We start from the raw sequence: 26,587 nt of genomic DNA, 5'->3' as shown, positions 1-26,587 counted from the left end.
AGGAAACAAGAAAGTAATAAACACAGATTTACAGAAGTAAAGAAAGGAAAGAATTTGCAGGAAGAATAGGTCAAAACTGTTACAGAGATATTGAAGGAAATATGCTATTTGGATTTGAAAACTAAAAAGATATAGACAATTTAAATAAGAACAGTGTTTTGGAGATATCTCCATGATGAAATAACCCTGTCAATCAACCTGCCACAAATTCTTATGTGTAGGAAGTGCTCTTATAAACTTCAAGCTTTTATTCAATGGAAGAGTTCAGACATTACCCTCACCACTAGGATTACATTCCTAAAAAGATAAGGCATTTTGCTTTAATGCCTTTCTTTCATTTTCTCTTACACATTGGCAAGTAATGAAGGATTCTGATGTAAAAATAATACAATGATGACTTGTAATAACACAACATCTAGGATCTAGTGTTAATTCGTATATTTACTAATTAGCTCCAAAATTTATGGATATTTATATTTCTCCTGGGTAAACTAATGAGCTCCAAGAAAATGTCCCTAAAGAGCATTTCAATTCTCGTATCACTGTTTGTCTCAAAATACTTTAAATTATACACCCTTTAATGTGGGCATAGGGTTATACTGTGGAACTTTCCCCTTCAGATAGTGAGTACTACCCTATGGCTTAACATGGAGAAAGTACCCTCACGCATAGAGTGGGTGTGTGCTCACAAGAAGTGGTACTTGAACAAGGGAAAACATGGGACCTATGTTTCTTTGGGGCTGGATTACTTCACTTAATATAATTTTTTCTAAGTCTTTCCATTTCCTAACAAATGGAGCATTGTTATTCTTTCTGATGGAGGCAAATAATTCCTTTGTTTATATATTCCACATTTTCTTGATCCATTCATCTACTCAAGGGCATCTGGGTTGGTTCCATATCGTAGCTATGGTAAATAATACTGCAATAAACATGGTTGTGATGGAAGATTTAGTATGGTCTTGTTTGTGATCATTTGGGTAAATGCCCCAAAGTGGGATTGCTGGGTCATAGGAGAGCTCTAGGAGTTTTTTGAGGATGCTCCATACAACTTTCCAAAGTGGTTGAACAAGTTTACACTCCCAATAACAATGAAGTAAGGTACCCTTCTGGCCACATCCACTCCAGCATCTGTTATTATTGTTCTTGTCTATGGCCATGGTATCTCCATGTTGTTTTGATTTGCATTTGGGGAGGTCCGGCATTTCTTCATGTGTCTATTGGCAATCCTTCTTTTCTCTTCACAGAATTTTCTCTGTAAGTCTTTAGCCCACTTATTTTTTTTTATTTTGAAAATACTGTACAGAGGAGTTACAATTACATGGGCAAGATAATGAGTACATTTCCTATAAAGCATTTTAGCCTCCTCCTTTGTTTCCCCTTCCCGTCCTTTCCCATTTTCTTCCCACCCCCCCAATCCTCATTGCCTCCCCCATGAAAGTTGTAAAGTTCGTTTTCGACATAACGACTTGTATATCTCATTGTTGCAATGTCGCCCACTTATTTATTGGGCAGTTGTTTCTTTGAGGATTTGTTGTTGGGGGATTCAATGTTTTGAGTTCCAGGTATAGTTTATATATGAGAACCTTGTCCATTGTATGGCTAGTGAATATCTTATCCCAGTAATTAGGCTTTATATGATCTTGCAAGCTATATCCTTTGCCATGCAGAAACTCTGCAATTTCATGCAATCCCATTTTTCAAAATTTTCTTTCATTTATTGTGTTTCTGCGTCTCTTTTAAGAAACTTTCGGCCTATGCCAAGGAGATCTAATAATGAGTTCAGACCTGTAATGATTTCAGAGTGTCTGCTTTGACTCCGAGGTCCTTGATCCATTTGGATTTGATTCTGGTACAGGATGACATATATGGATCTATTTTTTATTTTCTACAAGTAATTAACCAATTTTGCCAGCACCATTTACTGTAGAGGATGTCTTTCTTCCATTCTATTTTTTAGCTCCCTTATCAAATATTAGCTGACTATAGGTCTGTGGGTTTATTTCTGGGTTTTCAATTCTATTCCATTGGTCCTGAGGTCTGTTCTTGTGCCAGTACCAAGCTGTTTTGATTATAATGGTTTTGTAGTACTCTTTTAAATTTGGTATTGATATTCCTCCAGCACTGTTCTTTATGTTAAGGATCGTTTTAGCTATTAGGGTCTTATAGTGTTCCATATGAATTTTTGGATTGCCTTCTCTATTTTCTTGAAGAATGAGGTTGGAATATTTATAGGTATCACATTGGATTTGTAGATAGCCTTGGAAAATGTTGTCATTTTCACGATGTTGATTCTTCCAATAAAGGAGCATGGGAGTTTTTTTGCCCATTTCTAAGTTCTGTTTTGATTTCCTTTTTCAAGTTTTTAAAGTTTTCATCATAGAGATCCTCCATTTCTTTGGGTGTGTTAATTTCTAGGTATTTTATTTTTTTGTGGGGCTATTACAAATAAAGTTGTTTTCCGGATTTCAGCACGCTTTTCTCAGTGTTGGCATACAGAAAAGCCGTTGATTTTTGAAGGTTAATTTTATACCGTGCTACTTTACCAATATTTTTAGTCACCTGGAGTAATTTGAGAGTGGAGTCTGTGGGATTCTTCAAATACAAGATCATGTCATCTGCAAAGAGGGAGAGTTTTACTTCTTCTTTCCCTTTTTGGATCCCTCTAATGTTTGCATCTTGTTTTATGGTTAAACTAGTCATTTTAATTCTAAATTGAAGAGAAGTGTAGAGAGTGGACATCCTTGTCTCGTTCCTTAGTTAAGAGGAAATGGCTTTAGTTTTTCACCATTAAGTATAATGCTGGCTGTAGTTTTGTCATATAGAGCCTTTGTTGTGCTGAGGAATGTTCCCTGGATTCCTAATTTTTGCAGAATCTGAAACGTAAAGGGGGTGTTGGATCTTGTCAAATCCTTTTTGTGGTTCTTGTCTTTGCTCTTGGTGATATGATGAATTATATTAATTGATTTGCATATATTGAACCAACTTTGCATGAAATGAAACCTGAAATGAATCCTGTTTGATCATGATGTATGTTTTTTTGGATAAATTGTTGAAGTCGATTGGCCAAAAGTGTGTTGAGAATTCTTGCATTAATGATCATCCAAGAAATGGGTCTATAGTTCTCTTTCTTTGATGAGTCCCTGCCTGGTTTTGGGATGAGGGTTATGATGGCTTCATAGAATGAGTTTGGTAGTGAACTTTCTCTTTCAATTTCATTGAAGATTTGGAGGAGTGTTGGTGTGAGCTCTTCATGAAGGCCTTGTAGAATTCCACTGTAAAACCATCAGGATCTGGGCTTTTGTTAGATGGGAGGACTCTTACTGCTGTTTCTATTTCAATGTTGGATATGGGCCTGTTAAGATGGTTTAACTCATCTTGGTTTAGTTTCGGCATGTCAATATTTGCTAGGAAAAGGTCCATTTCTGCCAAGTTCTCAAACTTATTAGCATAAAGTTTTGAGAAGTATTCCCTTATAATGTGCTGAATCTTGGTTGTGTCTCTGGTGATGTTTCCATTGTTATCTCTGTGTTTATTTTGTTCTTTTCTCTTGTTTTTCTGATAAGATTTGCTAAAGTTGTGTCAATTTTCTTAATTTTATCGATGAATCAACTATTTCTTTTGTTGATTCTTTCTATGTTTTCTTGGATTCTATTTCTTTAATTCTGATTTAATATTAATTATTTATTTCCACCTACTGGATTGGGGATTATCTTGTTGCTCTTATTCAAGGAGGCTCAGATGTCTCATTAAATTGTTGGTTTCAGATCTGTATAAGTTTTTTGGGTTGAAACTCAGAGCTATAAACTTGCCTCTGTGTACTGCCTTTGCTGTGTCCCAGAGTAGCTGGTAATTTGTGTGTTCATCTTTGCTGAATATCATGAATATTTGAATTTCCTTTCTAATGTCTTTCATGACCCACTGGTTATTCCACAGTGTGTTTGGTTATCAGCATCCATGTGGTACAGGACGTTCTTCAGTGGCTTTTGGTGGTGAGTTCTAATTTTATTCCTTTGTGTGAGAATGCAAGGTATAATTTCAATGTTTCTGAATTTGGAAAAGTTTGCTTTGTCACTTAAAATGTGGTCTATTTTGGAAAATGTTCCATGCGCTGCTGAGAAAAACGTGTATTCTGATGCTGCTGGGTGAAATATTCGGTCGATGTCTGTTAAATCTAGTTGACATATGCAGTTGTTTAGATCTCTCTGTTTCTCTGTTTCTCTGTTGATTTTTTTGCCGAGTTGATCTATCTAGTGGGGAAAGTGGTGTGCTAAAGTCCCAAACAATTAATGTCTTTGGAGCTATGTCAGATTTGAGGGAAAGTGGTGTTTCTTGAATAATTTGGGTGCTCGGTTGTTTGCTGAATAGATAGTTCGAATTGTAATATTCTCGTGAAGGAGAGATCCCTTAATAAGTAAGTAGCAACATTCCTTATCTCTTCTCACTATTTTTAATTGGAAGTCTATTTTTTCTGTTATTAGGATTGAAACTTCCACCTGTTAATGGGGGCCGTTTGCTTGGTAGATTTTGTTCCAGCCTTTCACACTGAAAATGTGTTCGTTTTTATGAGTAATATGTAACTCCTGAAGGCAGCAGATAGAAGGATCTTGCTTCTTAATCCAACTTGACAGTCTATGTCGCTTAATTGGAGAGTCAATCCGTTAATGTTGAGAGTTTGGTTTGAGACCTGTTTGGGAGTTCCTGCCATTTTATGCCCCTTCTTATGGTCTACAGCAACTGGGTTCTTCCTATGGTTCTTGGATTCTCAGTTTGGGTGTGGTTTCTTGGCCTTTATTGTCATCTTGTTGGTTTTGTCTGTGTAGGGGATGGTGAAGTGTCATGTATAAGGCTTGGTGGATATATATTGTTTCAGTTGTTCTTTGGTATGGAAGGTTTTTATTTGGCCTTTGGTTATGAAGTAGAGTATAGGTGGATACAGTATTCTTGGTTGTTAGTTGTTTGTTTTTAGGGCATGGCATATGTCATTCCAGGCTCTTCTTGCTGTAATTGTCTCCGCTGAGATATCTGAGGTTATTCTATTTGGTTTCCCTTTGTAAGTGGTTGATCTTTTCTCCTTGACAGCTTTAAGGATTTTTTTCCTTGGAATTGATCCTGTGGGGATTATAATGTCACGGTGGGATATCCTGTCCTAGTCTGGTCGATTTGGGGTACTAAAAGCTTCTTGAATCTGAATAGGTCTATCTTTCTGCATGTTTGAGAAGTTCTCTGCTTGGAACATGTTAACCAAATTTCCTAGACCATTAACTGCTGACTCTAGGTGCTCCTCTATACCCATTTTCCTCAAATTAAGCCTTCTGCTGGTGTCTTCCAAATGTTGAATAGATCCATCATATTTCCTGGATTTGTCTTGGATAGTTGTATTCTTTTTCTTTATAATAACCTGGCTGTCTTCAATCCCTCAGATTCAATCTTCTGCATGGTCTACCCTGCTATCAAGACTTTCCACTTTGTTTTAATTTTTTTTCCTTCTATTTGGTCAGCTTTGATGACTTCAAATTCTTTGTTGGAGCTTTGTTTTAGATCTTATATGAACTTCATTACTTCCGTAATTTGGTGTTATGTTTATTCTCAAATCACTTAGTTTATCGGTTATGGTTTCCTTGGATTCCCATTCATTCTGTAGGGCTCCATTCAACATTCCCTTTCTGGTCTCCCTGACTTCTTTCAGCTGTCTTTTATTGGATTCCATGAATGCCTCTATTTGGTAAGAAAGTTACACCATTTTTGTGCTAGAACACTATTTTAAGGCAGGCATCAACCAAAGTCCTGAGTTGCACAGTCAAAAATCTGGGCCTTTTGTAAGTATCAATTTCTGGGCCTTTGTCGGTATCAAAGATGGAGCTCTCTGGTTTCTGAGAAGGAGTGAGGACGTCAGGGTTCTACTCATGCCAGAGTCTTCATTACTGGGGTCTCTGTGGTCTGCGATCTGCAGCATGAATATATCTGATCCTTGTCAGTTCTTCCTGGTGTTGAGTAGAATACGCACACTGTGTCTGGCATCTTTTTGACTGGACTTTCTCTGTAGGCATGGTGGCTATAGCGCTGATGCTCAGATCTGTTTCCTTACCTGGATATTCCATCTCTAGCCAAACTCTCTGTACTGTGATGGCACACTGGGTGTGATTCTCTAGCCTAGCACTGTTGACTGGAACATTAAAACTGTTGTCTACGCGAAAGCTTGTTTAGCCTAGACCTTCTGCCATCTTCCTCCGAACTTTAGATTATGACTTTTTATACTCTAACTTGGGACAATGATCTGCTGTCAGTTATTTTCTTCTTTTCTCCTACTTTTGCCCTTCCACTTACATAATTTTTATTTAAAGAAACATATTTGAGCTTGTATTTCTAAATTCTTCAAAATTATCTGAATTTCATCATTCTTCTGGCAGCCTCCTATATATTTCTCAAGGGAATATTTTGTCACTATCATTTTTATCCTATATGATATTGGATATCGTTCTGCCTAATTCAGTGCAAGATATAAATTACACTCATCCAGATATTTCAACTCTTGTACCACCATAAAATCCTTTCTTATGTAGAAATCATGATTTTAGTATTTCTGGGGAGGTGTCATCTGTCATTTTTGATTGACCCTAAGTGATATTTATATGCAAACATGTTTTAAAACAATATGCCATTCAGTAGATGAATGACTCAACAAAATGTGATATATATGTATATATATATATATATATATATATATATATATATATGGTTGAATTCTATGCTTCCAATTCAGAAGGAAATGGAAACATTTTTAGAAATTGTGCTAAATAAAATAAGCAAGACTCAAAGAAACAGATTCCATAGTTTCCCTCATTTGTAATAATAAGTAATTTATAGATTAACACTAGCAGATGAGCAGAATGGCTCAAAAGCTTTGTATATAGGACCATACAAGATCATCTTGAGCAAAATGAACACCTAGATATAGAAATAGAGGTTTTTCTTTGTGTTTTTTTTTAATGTACTATGTGATTTATTTTTTCTTTTGTGTTTTCCCCTATAGTTAATCCACTGCTGTATTTGATTTCAGTACTGTGTGTATTGCACATGCATTGATCTTAATTTGACAAAATAAGATGAACAACAAATTGGAGAGACAAAGGACAAAGGGTAAACCAATGCAATAGCAATACTCACAAGACAACATTTTGGAAATTTACATTACAACTTGTGAGGGGTTTGGGGGGAAAGGAAAAGTGTGAGAAAAATGAGGTAGTGGGTAAAATTTTGACATGTTATGTATTCACTACCTTACAATTAATGCAACCCTTGTACATATCACCTTAAAAATAAAATTAAACTAAAAATAAGTTACATAAAGTATAATTTCACTGTATTGCTATAGTAAATATTATTCTATGTGCATTACCTTTTTAAAAATGAACACTATTTGGCATCTAAATTGAGTTAATTACACCTTTCTTTATCAGAGGTTCATAAACTTGAATGTTATCCAAATATACAATATTTTCACAATATACCTTCCACAACTTTCAAAAAAGTTAAGTTTAGTATTGTCTGATAGTAAAACAGAAAACAGTTTAATTCTCTGGAAACTCCTAGCTTTTAAAACTGAATAATTGTTAAAAAGACAGAATATATGTGTTCTTCAAAGTTCTTACAAATACTAACTAGTCATTTTCAAATTCTCAACATTCCATATCAGAGATATTCAAAGTAGTACCTGTTTGCATGTTATTTAATTCTGCAATAGCTGCAGTTTCTAACGGGGTGTTACATATTGAGATATCAACAGAAAAAAATAGCCACATTCTGGTGGAGGATATAACTACAAAGTATGTGTAATAATTAATTCCTCAAGAATAAACATTTTTTCATCAGAGTAAGCTATTATTTTTGTGACCATCCATCCCAAGCTTTTATGCCATAAAGTCTTCTTAGCCCAACAGTTTCCAATTTGTAAGGTGCACCTTAAAATTCCCTTAATTCACATCATGAATAGCTTATCACTATTGTGAAAAAATACTACACTTGTGTTAATATGATGCCCTTCCTATTGTGGAAAGTACACTACACTAAACTTTGCTGCAACATTTTTCTGATTTCTAGAAATCAGGACACTTGCAAATATTATTTATATTTTTTATCTATCATAGATATTCAGGAGGCTAAGACCAGAAGATTATTGTTCAAAGCCCACCCAGTCAGGAAGATTCTTTAGATTCTTATCTCCCATAAACTTCTCAGGAAAAGCTAGACTCAAGTGGCACTGAGGTTGAAGTTGTAGGGCATGAGCCTTGAGCACAAACTGGCTCAAAGGGAGTGCCCAGGCCCAGAGTTCAAACCTGAGGACAAACCAAAAAATAAAAACCAACTCCAACCCTAGCATTTTCCTCATTGTATACAGAGGCACGTAATTAAGGAAATTTCTTCCTGTATTACGAATAGATAGAAGAACCAAGACCTCACACAATTACTCTCTTCATAACATGTTACACCAAAGCATCAAAAATTTGCTTGTTCTAAATTTATAAATTAATATCTATTTGTTGGCAATTCTGTCTAGATTATTCACACGATCATTTTATACATGAACTGTTGGAATTATCAATTAACTAAGTTCTAATTATATCTCACTTGAAAGAATATTTTAGGCAAATAAAATGCCAGATTCATTTGTGAATTTGTCAATTAGAACCTCTACTTAAAAAGAATTTTGTAGTATCCTATAGAACATGACATTACAAACAAAACCAAAATATTTATTTTAAATCTAAATTCTAATTTAGCATGGTCTACAAAGTCCTACATTAGATGACTTTGGTATTTTTTCAGGCTTAAACTTTTGTAATCCTTCATTATTTCTTTGAAATCCAACAGAATGATGCTTACTTTTTCAAATTTTTGATTGGGAATCATGAGCCATTTTGCATGTAGGAATGTTGTTTAATGAAGAGAGCATTTAAAACACAACTGAGGATTATATATGAGTTGCATTTCAATAGGAAACTTGCCTTCTCAAAATATAATGACAAAATTAGCCCAAACTTCCAACTGTGTATTCCTTTCTTGTTGTTTGGTTTGTTTTATTAGACAAAATTATACTACCTGGTCCAGGGAAGGTATCACTATGTAATCCCACTCTCTAATCTCCTGTCTTAGTCAGAGTGCTAGAATTCCAAGATTTTATCAAATTGCCCTGCCATAATTTGATGGTTTATTTAATCTAGATAGAAACTAGCAATTCTGAACTTCTCCTATGATCTTATACATTAGACTGACTGCTCAAACTGTTTCTGTACAATCTTCAAAGATGTACTGTCATTTGACACAGGATATGAACATTTTCAGATGCACCTTCAGGGGTCTCTGATTCATTCTTCCATGGATCCAATCCCTTTAATAATGATTACTTGAATTTCTTGTTATCTCTGGTCCCTAGGTATGGAATATTCTCAAACATCTTTGAAGAAATTTCACTTGAAGTCTTTCTAATATTAAAAATTATCACTTGATCTAGTCTTACTCAGGATATATTTTCTATTGTTTTCTAACATTTCTCCATATTCTGAGAGTTGTTTCATTTGTGCAGGTGTGTTTGTACATATATGTGCCTCTGTGTGTATGTGTATGTTTGTATGTGTGTATGCAAAAGCCTCAGCAACCTTATTCAGCAATCTTGCTCATGACTAGTATTCCATCACTTGAGCTAATGCCTAGTATTCTAGCTACTCAGGAGGCTGAGATGTGAGGATTGCAGTTCAAATCCAGTATGAGTCGGAAAGAAAGGTTCTGAGACACTTATCTCCAATTAACCACCAGAAAACTGGAAGAGGCGCTGTGGCCCAAGAAGTAGAGCACTAGCCTTGAGATTAAGAGTGGAGAGATATTGCCCAGGCCGAGTTCAAACCCTGCCACAAGCATCAAAAAAATAGAAAAAGATAAAAGAAAGGAAAAGAAATAAGATCATGGCCATCAGTTCATTGCTAGTATAATTCCTGCTTTCTCACCATGGACTTTTTTTCCAGTTAAGTTTATGCTCTTATATGTAACTTGCTTTGGAACCAGAATTATTCTTCCATTGTACATTTTACAAATTTGTGTGATAAGCAACCATAATTTAGAGATAGATGAGAGAGTGGCCTCATTGTTCATGTCCCTCCTAGTATTAATTATTTCTCTATGTCACTCCCATAGATCTACATAATGGCCTTGGCTTTCTTGGTTCAATGTTGTCTTATTTGCAGAGTCTTCTATAGTATATTGATCCATTATACTTAAACACAGAACTTTTCTTTCTCTTATTATTCCTATTGTTTCTTCTACTGTTAACTTGTGTACACTTGGGAAATAATGCACAACACACACACAAATAAACTTTTCTGAGAATCTTCTCCCAGTTAAATTTAAATTAAGAGCACTTATGAAATTTGAACTTAATGTACTCCTGGATAATGGTTTCTTTTATGTATTATAGTAAAAATAGTGTACAGAGGGCTTACAGTTACATAAGTAAGGTAATGAGTACATGTCCTATTGTTACATCCTCTTTTGTTTTTCCTGTGGTATCCATTCCGTCCCCATCTACCAAATTCCCCCTCCCTTCCCCAAGTTGTAAAGTTCGTTTTCTACATAGTGTCTTGTTCATATCGTTGTTACAATAGGTCATCCTGAATCTTTGTTTCAGCATTTTGTTGTTTCCCTTCCCCTCCCCACACTAGAAAAATGTATATACAAGATGCAGGGCACCAACATCATATCCAGTGAAAACAGGAGTTATATCATGGGGGAAGAACATGGAAGAGAAAAGAAAAAAATCACATAATACATTTTAGATACATCAAAAACAATTGCAATAAAGAAAAAAAACAACTTGTGTCCCTATCTTGGGATTCATTTTACTTAACATCTTATATGGCCATATGTACATGAATAATGCTTTTATAAGCCATGTAAATTTTATATTTTGTATTTACTAAGTTGTCTCTGAAAGGCGTGTTACCTCATATCCAAAGATGTCTTTAAATTAAGACAATAGTAGGCTCATTTTATGCCAACACAAAATATAAACACCAATGATATTTTTCCCTAAAAAAATACTCATAAAAAATCATGAAATTCGGGGGAAGATGGCAGAGGAGAAGCTGAAGGCTAAACAAGCTTTCCCATAGAAAGCATTTTAGTATTCCAGTGAACAGTCTTAGGCTACTGAGTCACACCAAGTGTGTCATCTCAATACAGAGAGTTTAGACAGAGAGGGAAAATCCAAGCAAGGAAACAGATCTGAACACATGCAGCTAGCCATGGCTGCAGTGGCAGAGTTGGTAGCAGAGACACTTGTAGCAGCCATAACTACAGAGAGAATCTGGGACAAAGGTGTCAGATGTGGCTGGCAAGCGGATTCTACCCAACACAAGCAAGAACTGACAAGGAACAGATATCTTCATCCTGCAGATCACAGACCAGAAACTGCCAGGAATAAGACTCTGGCATGAGTGGAATCCTGATCTCCTCATTCCTTCTCAGGGAGCAGAGGAGAGAAGGCTGGACATCCCCTACCACTGGAGATCTCCATCTTTGATACTAATAAAGGCCAGGCTGAGCAACTAGCTCCAATTCAGGCCTTGGAAGAAAACCAAAGAGTCATTTAGCAGGTCATAGGAACCTGCCCTGATACGCCAGGCTCAGCTGTACCCAGGGGAAAATCAACCACCCCAGACAGAGAAAAATCTGCCCCCTGAGGAGTGACTTTCATCACTACGTAAACAGAGCTGCCCCTCCCTACAGCCTAGACAAACAATTGAAACTCAGTAAACATAAACCCTGATAATGGCTCCAAGCTGGGCTCTCTGAGAGTCTCAGGAGCTAGCCCAGCAAGGCAAAGCTACTGATTTCTGAAAGGCCTCAACTCTACCCATAATCTAGTCTCATCACAGCATCTCCAAACTAGAGGAAACTCCCATCTCCCTCTTTTGGGATACTCAAAGCAAATCTACCTCCCACTGAACAAGCCTGGGAGGAGGATCACAAAACAATGGGTTAGGCAAAGCATTTTTCTGCCTGCTCAAACAAACTGACTTAAGAAAACAATCAAGCCACAGGAAAACCAAACACCACAAGCAGACCAGAGACTCCACCAAGAGACTGGTTATGGACACAGAAGATACACAATCATCCTATTGCCCCCATCACCCCCCCCAAAAAAAAAATCAAAGAACTCTTTTTTTAATTTAATTTAATTTTTTATTGTTAGAATACAGTACAAAGGAGTTACAATTACATGAGCAAGATAAAAAGTATATTTCTTATCAAGCATTGTTGCCTCCTTGTTGTTTCCCCTTCCCATCCCTTCCCATACTTCTCCCCTCCCCCTACCCGATCCTCCCCCACCCCCTACCAAAGTTGTTAAGTTCGTTTTTTGACATAATGAATTGTACATCTCATTATTGCAATCAAACAACTCTTATTTGAACTTTTTTTTTAAAAAATTAATTTTTAAAATGGTTTTCTATTAATCTTATTTTCTTCCCTTAATTTTTATTTTTGGTGTATATGTGTGTGTGTGTGCTTTTTAAATCTCTTCTGATCTTTTGGTCCTTTTTAAGTATTCTTTTCATTTTTTTCTGTTTCTTTCTTTTTTTGCATGACTAAATTGCTGTTCTGTTCATTCCCAGATATATACCTGTTGCCAATTATTATACCTTATACCCCATTGTGTACACACTTAATCCAGAAATTTATTACTCAATTCACAACCTCTTAGGCTTAAATTCTTTAATAGCAGTATTATATCTTTATATGTATATAATTTTTAAATAACTAATTTTAAGAATTTTTATTTTTAGTTTTCATTTCTCCTTTCAATCCATCCCTTCTTCTCATCTTATCCTTTTCTTCTCTCAAACTTACATGATTTTTAAGTGTTTCACTACTTAGATTTAAATTTTGGTTTTTCAATTTTTTTCTTGTTCTTTTTTTTTTTGTATTCTCTCTCCTATTATTCTATGCAAACTATTTCCCTCTCTAAGATTAGGACTTGGTTATATACCACATTTTCTCGATCTATCCATGTACTGAGGGGCATCTGGGTTGGTTCCATATCTTAGCTATGTTAAATAATGCTGCAATAAATATAGTTGTGCTGGTAGCTTAAGTATGGTCTTGTTTGTGATCATTTGGATAAATGCCCAAACGGAAATTGTTGGGTCATAGGTAAGTTCTAGGTGGAATCTTTTGAGGAACCTTCATACTACTCCAAAGTGGTTGAACAAGTTACACTCCCACCAACAATGCAGTAAGGTTCCCTTCTGGCCACATCCCCTCAAGGATGGGGTGAGGTAGTATCTAAATGTTGTTTTGATTTGCTTTTCTTTTATGGCTTGGGAGGTTGATCATTTCTTCATGTATCTATTGGCCTTCCTTCTTTCCTTTTCAGAGAAGTTTCTCTTTAAGTCTTTAGTCCACTTATTTATTGGGCAGTTGTTTCTTTTAGGATTTGTTGTTGGGGGATTTAATGTTTTGAGTTCCACATATATTTTAGATATGAGACCTTTGTCTATTGCATGGCTAGTGAAGATCTTCTCCCAATCAATGTGCTTTCTATTGATCTTGCCAGCCATGTCCTTTGCCATGCAGAAGCTCTGCAATTTCATACAATCTCATTTGTCCAAACTTTCTTTGATTTTTTGTGCTTCTGGGTCTCTATTAAGAAAATTTCAGCCTCTGCAAAGGATACCTAGGGTATATCCTACTCTATCCTGTAATGTTTTCAGAGTATCTGCTTTGACTCTGAGGTCTTTAATCCATTTGGAGTTGATTTGGTACAGGATGATATATAAGGATCTAGCTTTAGTTTTCTATGAGTGATTAACCAATTTTGCCAGCACTTTTACTGAAGAGGCTGTCTTTGTTGCATTCTATTTTTTATCTCCTTTATCAAAGATTAGGTGCCTATTGGTCTGTAGGCTTATTTCTGGGTTTTCAATTCTATTCCATTGGTTCTGAGGTCTGTTCTTGTGCCAGTACGAAGCTGTTTTATTTGCTAAGGCTTTAGAGTACAGTTTGAAATTTGGTATTGATATTACTCCAGCACTGTTCTTTCTGTTAAGGATTGTTAATGCTATTCATTGCCTTTTATCATTCCATATGACTTTTTGGATTGCCTCTTCTATTTCCGTGAAAAATGAGATTGAAATATTGATAGGTATTGCATTGAATTTGTAGATAGCCTTGGGAATTATTGCCATTTTCACGATGTTAATCCTTCCAATCCAGGATCAAGGGAGTTTTTTTCACTTTCTAAGTTCTGTCTTTGATTTCCTTTTTCAGGTTTTTAAAGTTTTCATCATGGAGATTCTTTATTTCTTTGGTTGAGTTAATTCATTGGTATTCTATTTTTTGTGGGGTTATTAAGAATGGAGTTGCTTTTCTGATTTCAGCCACGCTTTTCTCATTGTTGGCATACAGAAAAGCAACCTATTTTTGAGGGTTAATTTTATACCATGATACATTGCCATTGTTTTGAATCAGCATGAGTAATTTGGGAGTGGAGTCCATGGGATTCTTTAAATACGAGATCATGTCATCTGCAAAGAGGGAGAGATTTACTTCATCTTTCCCTGTTTGGATCCCTTTTATGTTTTCATCTTTTCTTATTGCTGTAGCTAGGCATGCTAATAGTACATTGAAAAGAAGTGGAGAGAGTGGACGTCCTTGTCTCGTTCCTGAGTTATGAGGAAATGTCTTTACTTTTTGACCATTAAGTATAATGCTGGCTGCAGGTTTGTCATATAAAGCCTTTATTTTATTGAGGAATGTTCCCTGGATTCCTAGTTTATTCAGAAACTTCATCATAAAGTAGTGTTAATTAATGGATTTGTGTATATTGAACCAGCTTTGCATCCCTGAACTGAATCCTGTTTCATCATGGTATGTAATTTTTTGGATGAATTGTTGAATTATTTGGCCAAAATTTTGTTGAGAAGTTTGGCATCGATGTTCATCAATGTAATGTGTGTCTAATCCTCTTTCATTGATGATTTTCCTGCCTGGTTTTGGGATGAAGGTTATTATGGCTTCATAGACTTAGTTTGGTTGTGAACTTTCTCTTTCAATTTCATTGAAGAGTTGGAAGAGTATTGGTATGAGCTTTGCTTTGAAAGCCTTGTAGAATTCCGCTGTAAATCCATGTGGTCCTGGGCTTTTCTTAGACAGGAGGTCTCTTACTCCTTTTTCTATTTCAATGTTTGATATGGGCCTGTTTAACTCATTTACTCCTTTTCAGTTGTTGCTGGTGTTGAGTTGAATCTGCTCACCCACTGTGTCTGGTGCCTTTTTCCTGGACCCTCTCTGTTGTAGGTATGGCGGGATGGCTATGGCCGCCACCAAAGCTGCCTCAGCCATGGCTAGAGCAACTGTTCAGATCTGTCTCCTTCCCTGGATTTTGCCTCTCTAGCCAAACTCTGTATTGTGATGGCACACTTGGTGTGATACTCTAGCCTAGTACTGTTCTCTGGAACACTAAAACTGCTTTCTATGCTAGAGATTGTTTAGCTTCCAGCTTCTCCTCCACTATCTTCCCTCACTTCTCATAAACATTTTCTTATTACAGGATTATTCTAGATTAGCTATGTTATGATTGATAATGAACAAGATTGACAGAAAGGTGGAGGAAAATTGTCTGCACTTCCATGAGGTCCTGACTTTTGTTTCACAAAATGTTATAAAAGCTCTCCATTAGAAATCTAGCAGCTGCATTTCTAAATAGTCTTTGCATGCTTACACTTTCTGATAATGTTTTAATTCAAGTACTTCTCCTTAGAGTCCCATACCATTCAATGATGCTGTTATAGATCTTTGTTACATCTTGAAGACTGCTCTTGGTGATTAAGTTTGTGCTTTTCAAATTAGCTCTCACAATTCCATCCACAAAATGCAGACAAAAACTATCTGAAATAAATTTGTATCTGTTGATAGTGCATATATTTTATTTTCCATTACAAACATAGAATGTAGTAAAAATTTTCACAGAAATTACACTGCACTAGGTTGTGGGCAGAGTCTAATGAAAATAATATACTGTATTTATGTAGAGAATTTGAGCATCCAAAATTTTAGTATGCTTGTGGTCCTAAAACCAATAACTTACTTATATTGAGTGACAAATACCACTTGCTATAAGTACAGTTTTCCTTGTATGTTTTTAATATATATTTCATTGTAAAGATACTGTACAGAGGGGTTACAGTTACATAAGTAAGGTAATGAGTACATTTCTGATTGAGCATTTTTACCACCTCCTTTGTTTTTCCCCTACTATTCCTTCCCTTCACACATCCATAACACCTCCGTCCACCCCCCTCTAGTAGTATCTTGCAAATCTCATTGTTACAATGGGTCAACCTGTATCTTTTCCTTGTATCTTAAATGAAAAAATGCTGGCTTGTTTCATACTGATCTACTTGTGTAGACACACTTAAAAACATTTTCCAAGTCCAAAAGCATATAAATGAAATGCACATCATCTTTTGTAAGTTGTTATACTTGTGTTCTACACATTTATTGACAGGTTACAAATTATTCTCAAATTTTAATACATAAAAAACTTGCTTTTTTTCTCATTTTCGTGGCAAGGACATCAGCACGACCTCAGTCAACATTTCTCACTTTAGACTTTTCATATGGGTTGGTTAAATTTTGACCTGCGCTCCAGTCTTCTGGGGAGTCACTCATCTGCTTAGGAATTGATGCTGGCTGTTGGAAAAGAGCCCAAGGAATGATGCCATTTAAAGCCTTATAACTTCATTCTTAACAAGGATATTGTCCTACTCCTTTGGCTGTTGGGAATGTCTACAAGATCAAGCACTCCATGGGGAGCTGGGAGACACCATACGACCTATAATTATTGAGAATTCCGAGTGACTTGCTATCACTTGTACTGCATTTTTCAAGTCGAATCTCTCTAAACCTACCAGTTGGAAGAGATGAGAGGAGTGGTAAAAGAACTCTTAGAGAAAAATACATCTTCAATACATTTGTTTCCAAACATTCTGTCTAAGGCATATTCAACAACTAGTGAAACTTGTGTTGGCTATATCTATGTGTCTTTCTCCATTTGTGCTTGTGTACATGTGTGTACATATGTGTGTATTTGTGTGTATAGTAACATTCTTGTGTACATATATGGCCCTATATATACATATATGCATATATAAATAAATATACATATATAAATATATGTGCATATATATATATATATATATATATATATATATATATATATATCAGGTGTTCAGTGATTTAATTTGCAGTTCCCAGCACATTGTCCTTATCACAAAGTGTACATGATAAACTGCTCTAAGGATCTGTGCTATATGAGGGGTATCCTTTGTACTCACTTCCCCCATTACCTTGTTTTTCATCCATGTGAACAACTTCAGCCTACTTTCCATAGGATAACTTTGTTTTTTTTACTTACTGATAATATAAGAAAAATGTTGTTTGTAAAAGAAAAAGAACTTTTAGGTGCCAGGCTAAAAGTATCTTATCAGTCCCAATGATTCGTATGAGATAAAATTTATAATAGTACTAAAAGTGAAAAGGAATTTCTAGAGCTGTTGTTTTGCCATTTCCATTGGCAAAGCATAATTTCACGTCACTGTTATAACTCTTAAAGAATGCAAGGGTAACTGATGGTCCCTATCATGTTCCCACAAAACCAGTTGATCCTGAAGGATAATAGTAGACCAGAAGAAATTCTAAATAGCAGACATGGAGCATGAAAGAGAAAGAGTAGAAAGGAGAGAGGGTGAAAGAGAGAGAAATATCATACTTAAAGTGCATAACAAATAAACGAGAAGTGTATGAGAATATTCATACTGCTATATTGAGACTCTACCTGTACATTTGAAGGTATTTGATGTATGATAACTCATCAACATAAAATATAAAGTTATTTTGATAAAAAATAAAAATGACTCAGAAGAAATTGTAAATGCAAAAACAGTCTTCACAGAAGCAAACTCTCAGAAATATTTCTTGACTTTGAAAAGGATAAATTGGCTGCAGTTAGTGTAAACTTAGAAGTATTACAATTCACAAAAATATAAAAATGTGTTCACATATTTTGTTATATAACCCAGAGCAGAAAGCAAATATTGTTCAGATGATTTTTTAAATCAGTTTCTGAGGTGCTGGGAAGGTGGTTCAGTGGTAGAGTGCTTGCCTTGCATGCATGTGGTCCTGGATTTCATTCCTCAGCACGACATAAGCATAAAAAGATGAAAGTGGTGCTGTGGCTCAAGTGGTAGCGCTAGCCTTGAGCTGAAGAGCTGAGGGACAGTACCCAAGACCCAGAGTTCAAGCCCCACAACCAACAAAAACAAAGCAAAAACACAAAACAAAACACAGTTTCTCAATTTTGTGTCCTCAACACTGTAATACCACTACCTCAGCCTAGGGTTAAGATTTTAGGTGTGGACATTTATCAACACTCCTGATTCAGACTCTACTTGATAAAATTTGTAATCAATATTTTGTTTTTAGTTTTGCTCTTTGTAAATTCACATGCACCTATGAAAAATGGTGTGGCCATCCCAATAACATTTTCAAAGTACCTCTTAATCACGACTCACAAAAAGTTGTATTATATTACAACAAGGAAAAATTCTATAAATAAAGAAAACAATAATTAAATATTAATGATGACTAAAATAAAAAACAAAACAATTACCAGGGTTTTCAGTATTTGAAGTGTACACAGTAGATTTTACTATTTTCTCATATTCCTGTACATTTAAAATTGGATAAAGATATCAGTAGCCTTTAAATTTACCCACTAAGATTACTATTTATAGTTCATCTCATCATTTGTATGTGGCTTATATCAATATTTGTTCATCACTAACATATAATGTAAGGGAGCCCTAAAGATTTAACAGAAACTCTGTACTTAAAATCTTAACTCTTCACTCTGCTTCTTTACACAGTCGTTGCACCTTCTCATTAGTAAAGTTTCTATAAACTCTGAAATGTACATACTTACAAGTACATGCTACCAGAAATATTATATACTTTATCAAAAAATTTTAAGACCTGCCACCAGTCTTAATTTTGTCATATATAAGCAAATCCCAAAATTAAACATACTTAAAATATTAAAACTTTTAACAAACTTTAACATTTGCTGCAATGAACATTATGACAGGTGCCTTGTGTAGAATAATTGAATTCCTCCTCCTACACATCTCATGAACAACAAATATCTGGAATTATTTTGTTTTTGGCATGTCAACCTTGACTTTATTCTTAAATGTGTGCTTACATAAGAAATACATGGTTCTAAAATTTCACAATTCTTTTGAACTTACTTTTTGTTTAATTGTCTAGTTTAAGAAAATTAATTACTCTTTATATATAAAAATTGTTCTGTGCTCAATTTGGGTGCACATACACTAAAATTGGAACATACAGAGAAGTTCAGCATGGTCCCTGCCCAAGGATGACACGCAAATTAGTGAATCGTTCCATATTTTTACAACAACAGATGCTGGAAAGGATCCTACTGCATTCTTGGTGGGAGTGTAAACTTGTTCATCCACTTTGGAAAGCAGTTTGGAGGTTCCTCAAAAGACTCCACATAGAGCTCCCCTATTACACTGCAATCCCACTTTTGGGCATTCACCCAAATGATCATAAACAAGTCCACACTAAAACTACCACCACAACAATGTTTAATGTAGCATTATTTGCCATAGGTAAGATATGGAACCAACCCCGATGCCCCTCAGTAGAAGAATGGATCAAGAAAACGTTGTGAGTGTGTGTGTGTGTGTGTGTGTGTGTGTGTGTGTGTGTGTGTGTGTGTGTGAATGTACACTTACACAACCACTTTGGAAAGCAGTCTGGTGAGTCCTCAGAAAGCTAAATATTGACCTTCCTTATGGCCCACTCATACCACTTCTAGGCATCTATCCTGAACAACAGGTAGCAATATTCAAAGAAACATGCACCTCCATGTTTATTGCAGCACTGTTCACAATAGCCAGGATATGAAAACAACTCATATGTCCCACCAGAGATGAATGGATCCAAAAACTGTGGAACACAATGGAATATATTCCTGCCATTAGAAAGGACAAAATAATGGCATTAGCAGGGAAATCAATCAAGCTACAGGAAATCATGTTGAGCAAGGTAAGCCAAAAGCAAAGAGACAAACAGCACATTTTCTCGGTGATAAATGGATGTTAAATGCAAAATGTAAGGTGATACGACAAAATTAACAACACTTAAGAAACCAAGGACTTCCACTCATCTGGTTGAATTACTACTAAATAACCCCATTCTGCTGATCATATTTGTATACTGAAGGAAAACCAGGAGGACGACAAAGAACTAGAGGGAATCAGGGAAAAACATGCAACAGTGGGATCCATCAGCTGCACTGGACATTGACCAAAATGAACTAAGCAAATCAATGTCATTGAAGAGAAGGAGGGAACAAATGGGAAAGAGGGAATAGCTGACGCTATGGGAAAAAAAGAAATATACATATTTCAAAACAAAAAAGTATACATATGGAAGAAATAACTCTATTGCAAAGCTCATAGAACTCATAAATGTTGTAGACTATGATAGACAATTTGCTCCATCAAAGTTAGAATATGTTTGTGACTTTAACTAAGCATCACTATCCCACAATATTGCTAAATTTGGGAAATTATGTAACCACTTAATCACAATAAAAATATTTGAAAAAATGATGAAGGTGCAAAACTAAGTTGCTCTAAAAAACAAAAAAGGAAAATGCTCTGTGTGTATGTGTGTACACACACACATATACTATATATATATATATATATATATATATATATATATATATATTCTATGCCTCCATCAGAAAGAATGTCATCGCCCAATTTGTTAGGAAATGGAAAGACTTGGAAAAAATTATATTAACTGATGCAAGCCAAGTCCAAAAAAACATAGGTCCCATGGTATCCCTTATTTGCAATAACTAGTATATGTCTGGGATAAGCAGAAAAGTTGTAAAGCTATGTGTATATGAATAGATAAGTTGATGTTAAGCTAAATGATCCCCAAGATCGGGACACAAGACGTTTTTTTCTTTCTTGCTGTTGTTTCTCACATATTTATAATGTATGACGTGATTTTTTTTTTGTTTTTATACGTTTCTCCCCAACAGTATAAACCCCGTTTTCACTTTATTTGACGTTGGTGCACTTGCATCTTTTATATACACTTCTCTGATTTAGGGAGGGAAAAGGAGAAAACAGCATGCTTAAATAGGAATACAGCTTGACCCATTGTATAACAATAGATGCACAAGATATTATTTTGAAAAACGAACTTTACAATTTAGGCTGGGGACATTGGGTGGAGCTTGTGGGCGTGAGGAGTGTACTTGTGGAGGTGGAAGGGAAGGAATTGTGGAGGAAAAACAAAGGAGGAGTTAGCAATGCTTGATAGGAAATGTACTTATTACTTTGCTCATGTAACTGTAAACGCTCTGTACATTATTTTTACAACAAAAATGTATAAAAACGTTTTGAGATGGAAGAGATTATTTTGCCTCTTTTACCCATATAATATCATTAACAAAGAAATCAATGCAAAACACTGATATGAAGATATTTTGGAAAAGTGAGTGTGTGTGCATTCCTGCGTGATGGCATGCTCAGAGACTGAAATCAGGGCTTCAAGGTCTCGCTACGTCTTTCTCTCTCGATTGGTGAGCTACTATATGAACTACATCTCCGTTCCTGGCCCTTTGCTAGTTCATTAAAATTTCTGAAAAATAATCTCATGAATTTAGTTTGCCCTGATTGGCTTCCAAATGTTATCCCCAGATCTCAGGCTCCTGAGTAGGTATCCCGAGTAGTTAGGATTACAGGTGTGACAAACCACAAGGCTGTCAGAATAATTTTATACGTAGAAGAAAGTTTACTTCACAGAGGCCTGTTTTATCATCTCCTAGTTTTAAAGCGTTTTGGATTGGTGATATGTGATTTTTTTCATTCTTTAATTCTGAAAATACAATAAGTGATGATATTTAAAATATTTAGTACTTTTTAAAAACGATACTGGAACTATGGGACAGAAGAAATTTGCCTCTCTTTGGACCATAATTTATAAGCTCAGCTCTGTGTATGATAACCCAGTATCACCAACGCAGTCTGTGTTGAAGGCAAAATGTAACAGAAAACAATCACCATGGGCAATAATTGCTACGGTATTATTTCTTGGACAATATGAATATTGAATTGAGAGTATCAGAGAATAGAGAGAATTTATCTAGTTTTTGTGTATTGCTGAAAGACTTTTGGAAATTTTGACTCAATTTCTTCCTCACTGTGTGTCTTGGGTCATGCACTTAGTGCCTTTAATTACAATTTTTCCCAACACTAAAATGGTAATAACATTAGCATTATAGCAAATGTTATCTTAAGTATTAAGAGTCCTTAGAATGATGAACTCTTTTCTCATTCTTGTAGAGGCATTATAAGCTGAGAGGAACTGTATGTTTTTGTTTGTTTACTTCCATTTATTCTTCAGTTTGAAATCTGAACTACTTAAGAATGAAAGAAACCAAACTTAGACACGCAGGCTTTGGAAAGAGAAATCAATGTAAAATAAATAAAATGCATATAGCTATGTAAAAGATCTAACTAAATTGTTATATGGTCTCAAGCATTAACAGAAAATGATTTAAGCAATATCATATTATTGAAAATTGAAAAGTGTTAACCGTTGCTTAATTTTTTTTCCTTTTTACTACCTTGAATTAATTATTTTTGTATAGAGAGATTAAAGATGAGATTAATAAGAAACTTGATTAAAATGGACAAAAGTTCGAATAGACATGTTTTCCATAAACCCCTCTATATCACCAGTGGGTTTACACAGTAGTGTTTAATAAAACTTCTGTGCTGGCTTAATGCTTTGTGAGCAGAATTCATTAGAGAAATGTAATTCAAAATTACTATGATACTACTTTATAACTATTATAACTCTTATCAAAAAAAAAATCAAAGGAACCAGGTGTGGTGGTAAAGTTTTGTAATTCCAAGCATTTAGGAGGTTGGATTTCAGTCTTAAGCCTGTCTGGTATACTGAAGATAGTAAAAACTTGCCCTTTATTCCCTTTTGAATAAAAGGTAATAATGTTGGTGAGAGTGTAAAGAAAAGGAAATTTTCTACACTCTTGATCAAAATACAGGTTATTATTTTCCTTGTAGAAAGTAGTATGCAGTTTTCTAAAGAAATCATAGTTGAAGTATCATCTGACCCACCAATCATGCTATTTCTCTCTGGGTAACTCGTAAATATATCTGTAGTTCATTGTTATTCACATTATTCACAACAACAGCCAAGATATAAATCCAAGTTCAGTGTTCAACTACACTAATAAAGCAACTGTGGTACATGTACACATATTTTTTTCTGTTTCATCCTTAAAATAACAAGAGACTGCTCCCATTAGCCACAACTTACAATGACCTGAAATATGTATTTGAAATGAAGAAAAATGTTATGTTCTGATCTTTGTAAACGCACACACACATACACACACACACACACACACACACACACACACACACACACACACACACACACACACACACACAAATCCTCAAACTTTAAGACAGAATTTTTTTACAGTAAAGCAAAGTGGAACTTCTGGGGCAGTTAGTTCACAATGCATAAGATATTAGGTATATATTATGACCAGGTATTGAGTTGTAATGTACAACATGAGAATACAGGGGACAACATTGGCCTTACATAGGAATGAAGCTAAGTAAGTAGGAGTTGTTCTTCCTAGTAGTGGTTACACTTTTAGTTGTTCTTCCTTCAATAATGGATAAGATGAATGTAAATCTTTAAGTATACCTGCCTATTTGCAGAAATAATACCAAACAATATAGCAATAATGTTGCACGCTCAACATAGAACAAAATGTCAAATTAAAATCCTTGATGTAAACTAATTATTTCAAATCAGGGAAACCATGGGACCTATGTTTCTTTAAGTCTGGTTTACTTCACTTAATATGATTTTTTCCAAGATCTTCCATTTCCTTACAAATGAGGTGGTCACATTCTTTGTGATGGAAGCATAGTTTTCCACCGGTGTTTGTGTGTGTGTGTGTGTGTGTGTGTGTGTGTGTGTGTGTGTGTGTGTGTGTGTGTGTGAGTGAGTGATTTGGTAAATATTACTGTGATACACAGTAGTAGCTTTACTGTGGCCTTGTTTGTGATCACCTGGTTATATGCCCAGAAGTGGGATTACTGGGTAATAGGGAGCATTATTGTGTACATCAAAGATAATCTTAGTAGATGAGCAGAATAGCTCAGTAGCTATGTACATATGACCGTATAAGGTAATTCCAAGTGAAATGAACTCCAAGACATGTTCTTTGTTGTTGTTGTTCTTAATGTACTATGTGATTTCTTTTTATCCTTTTGTTTTTTCCCGACCTATGGTTTATCCCCTGTAATCACTGTATTTTATTTTGATACCCTGGGGTGTTTTAAATAGTTTGATCTGAACTAGGGAAGGGAAAGGAAAAAAACAAAATGGTGAGACAAAGGACAAAGGGGGAACCTATGCAACAGTAGTACTCACAAGAAAATATGTTGGAAATAATCTTAGGGGGGGAGTTGGGAGTGAAGAGCGAGAAAAATAGGGGAAAGGTAATAAGTTAGAAAATAAATAAATTAATTACCTTACTTATGTAACTATATCCCATCTGTACATTACCTTGACAATAAAATTTAAATAAAAAATAAAATAAAATATATAAGAGCAGCAATACAGGAGATGGGAGTGGGGGAAATTTTGTAGTATCGTAGAGTAGAACAGCTGTGGAAAGCAGTAATTTTACATTAACATAGCAAGTAATAAACTAGCATACAGATTTTCAGCCTCATGTCAGTCATTAAAAAGGGAAAACAAAATGCATAATCAGCAAACCAGTAGAGATAAAACAGAAAACTAAACAATTATAATGAAGAGATGACTTGTACCAAGAATAACAAATGAAAAAATTAGGAAACAAATAACAAGCTGCTGGGCTGGGAAGGTGGCTTGCCTTGCATGACTGAGGCCCTGGGTTCGATTCCTCAGAATCACAGAAGCAAAAAGAAAAAAGCCGGAAGTGGTGCTGTGTCTCAAGTGGTCGAGCGCTAGCCTTGAGCTGAATTGCTGAGGCACAGCGCCCAGGCCCAGAGTTCAGGCCCCAAGACCAGACCCAAAAGTAAAATAAAAAAACAAAAACAAACTGCTAAGTTGAAAAATGATCACCCTTAATTCTATTGACTTGTTTACATGACAATTTGTTAGAAGTATAATTCAAATCACAGTTTAATAGTATATCATTTTAATAATAGTTTATTATTATTGATTTCTTAAAATTGAATGTTTAAGATATAATTTTAATTTCAGCAGCTATAGAAAAGAAACTGAAAATAATTTTAATAATATATATATATATATATATATATATATATTGATTTTTTTTTGTCAGTCGTGGGACTTGAACTTTAGGCCTGGGCGCTGTCCTTCAGGTCTTCAGCTCAAGGCTAGTGCTCTACCACTTGAGCTACTGTGCTACTTCCTTTTATTAATATATTTAATGAATTGTAAAATTGAGAAGCATTAGAATTTAAACAAGTAACATATCATTATAACATATCATTTCTGTGAGTTAATGTAATAATTCAAAGTGTATTCTACACTTAGCATTCATCTTAACATCAAATAATTAATTATTGCACATGACTCTTGGTATTAGTTGGAAGGGTTCAGCACTGTGGTAAAATTCACACCACAGTACACGAGGGTATGACCCCTCTCATATTGCTTAAATTGTGGAAATTTGATTTCTGCATGCATGTTAAATTCTTGTCTAGGTGACATCTATAAAATTATTTACAATTATATACACGAGGACTATTTCAGATGATACTTAAAAGTCATATTCATTAATTAAATTTTTATTATTTCATACCAAATAAATATTTACAGAGAGACTGAATTTTTGAGTAGATGATGGTGTATGTGTGCCAGCTTATACATATTAAGGCTTATTTTATATTCCTGACATTGTTTCTAGAATTGGATTTATTTGTCCATTATGGGTTAAGTGTATTATATTGTATATATGAAAGTAAACTGAATGTTTATTCCATTAATCCTTTGTCTAATACCAATATAAATTATTCATGTGTTTGAAGAAATGAAAATAACAACAGATAAAAGCAAGATAAATCAGTCTGTAGTAGACAAGTATTTACACTGTTATTTTGAAAGTTGGTCCTCTTTTACATTACACAATATTCTTGGGAATATGTGCTCCAGGCTGGCCACAACTGAAGAATATTATGGTTGATTTATCATAAGAGAAGGAATGAAGGGGAACTTTCCTTCCAAAAGTCTGATCCCAGGAATGTGATGTGCTTTATGGTGCCTACTTGGAAATGAATATTTTTCACAGTCAACCTTGAGAAGCCATCTTGAAAGACGACTTCTGTAAGTGGTTAGAAAGCAATACTGATGGCTTTGCAAGGATGCC

The 26,587-nt window shown here is 35.1% G+C and overlaps 1 non-coding gene across 1 annotated transcript; it reads left to right on the top strand.

Annotated features, from left to right (window-relative positions):
* Positions 1-19,418: 19,418 nt before the first annotated feature.
* LOC138827643 (U6 spliceosomal RNA) lies at positions 19,419-19,524 on the top strand. The gene has a single exon (XR_011372156.1). It is a non-coding gene; the product is annotated as a U6 spliceosomal RNA (small nuclear RNA).
* The last annotated feature ends 7,063 nt before the right edge of the window (positions 19,525-26,587 follow it).

This window comes from Dipodomys merriami, unplaced genomic scaffold (genome assembly GCF_024711535.1).
Source record: "Dipodomys merriami isolate MVZ:Mamm:240054 unplaced genomic scaffold, mDipMer1.0.p SCAF_159, whole genome shotgun sequence".
NCBI classification, from domain to species: Eukaryota; Metazoa; Chordata; class Mammalia; order Rodentia; family Heteromyidae; genus Dipodomys; species Dipodomys merriami.
The sequence above is the reverse complement of the archived record's forward strand: the minus strand, read 5'-3'. Positions and strand labels throughout refer to the sequence as shown.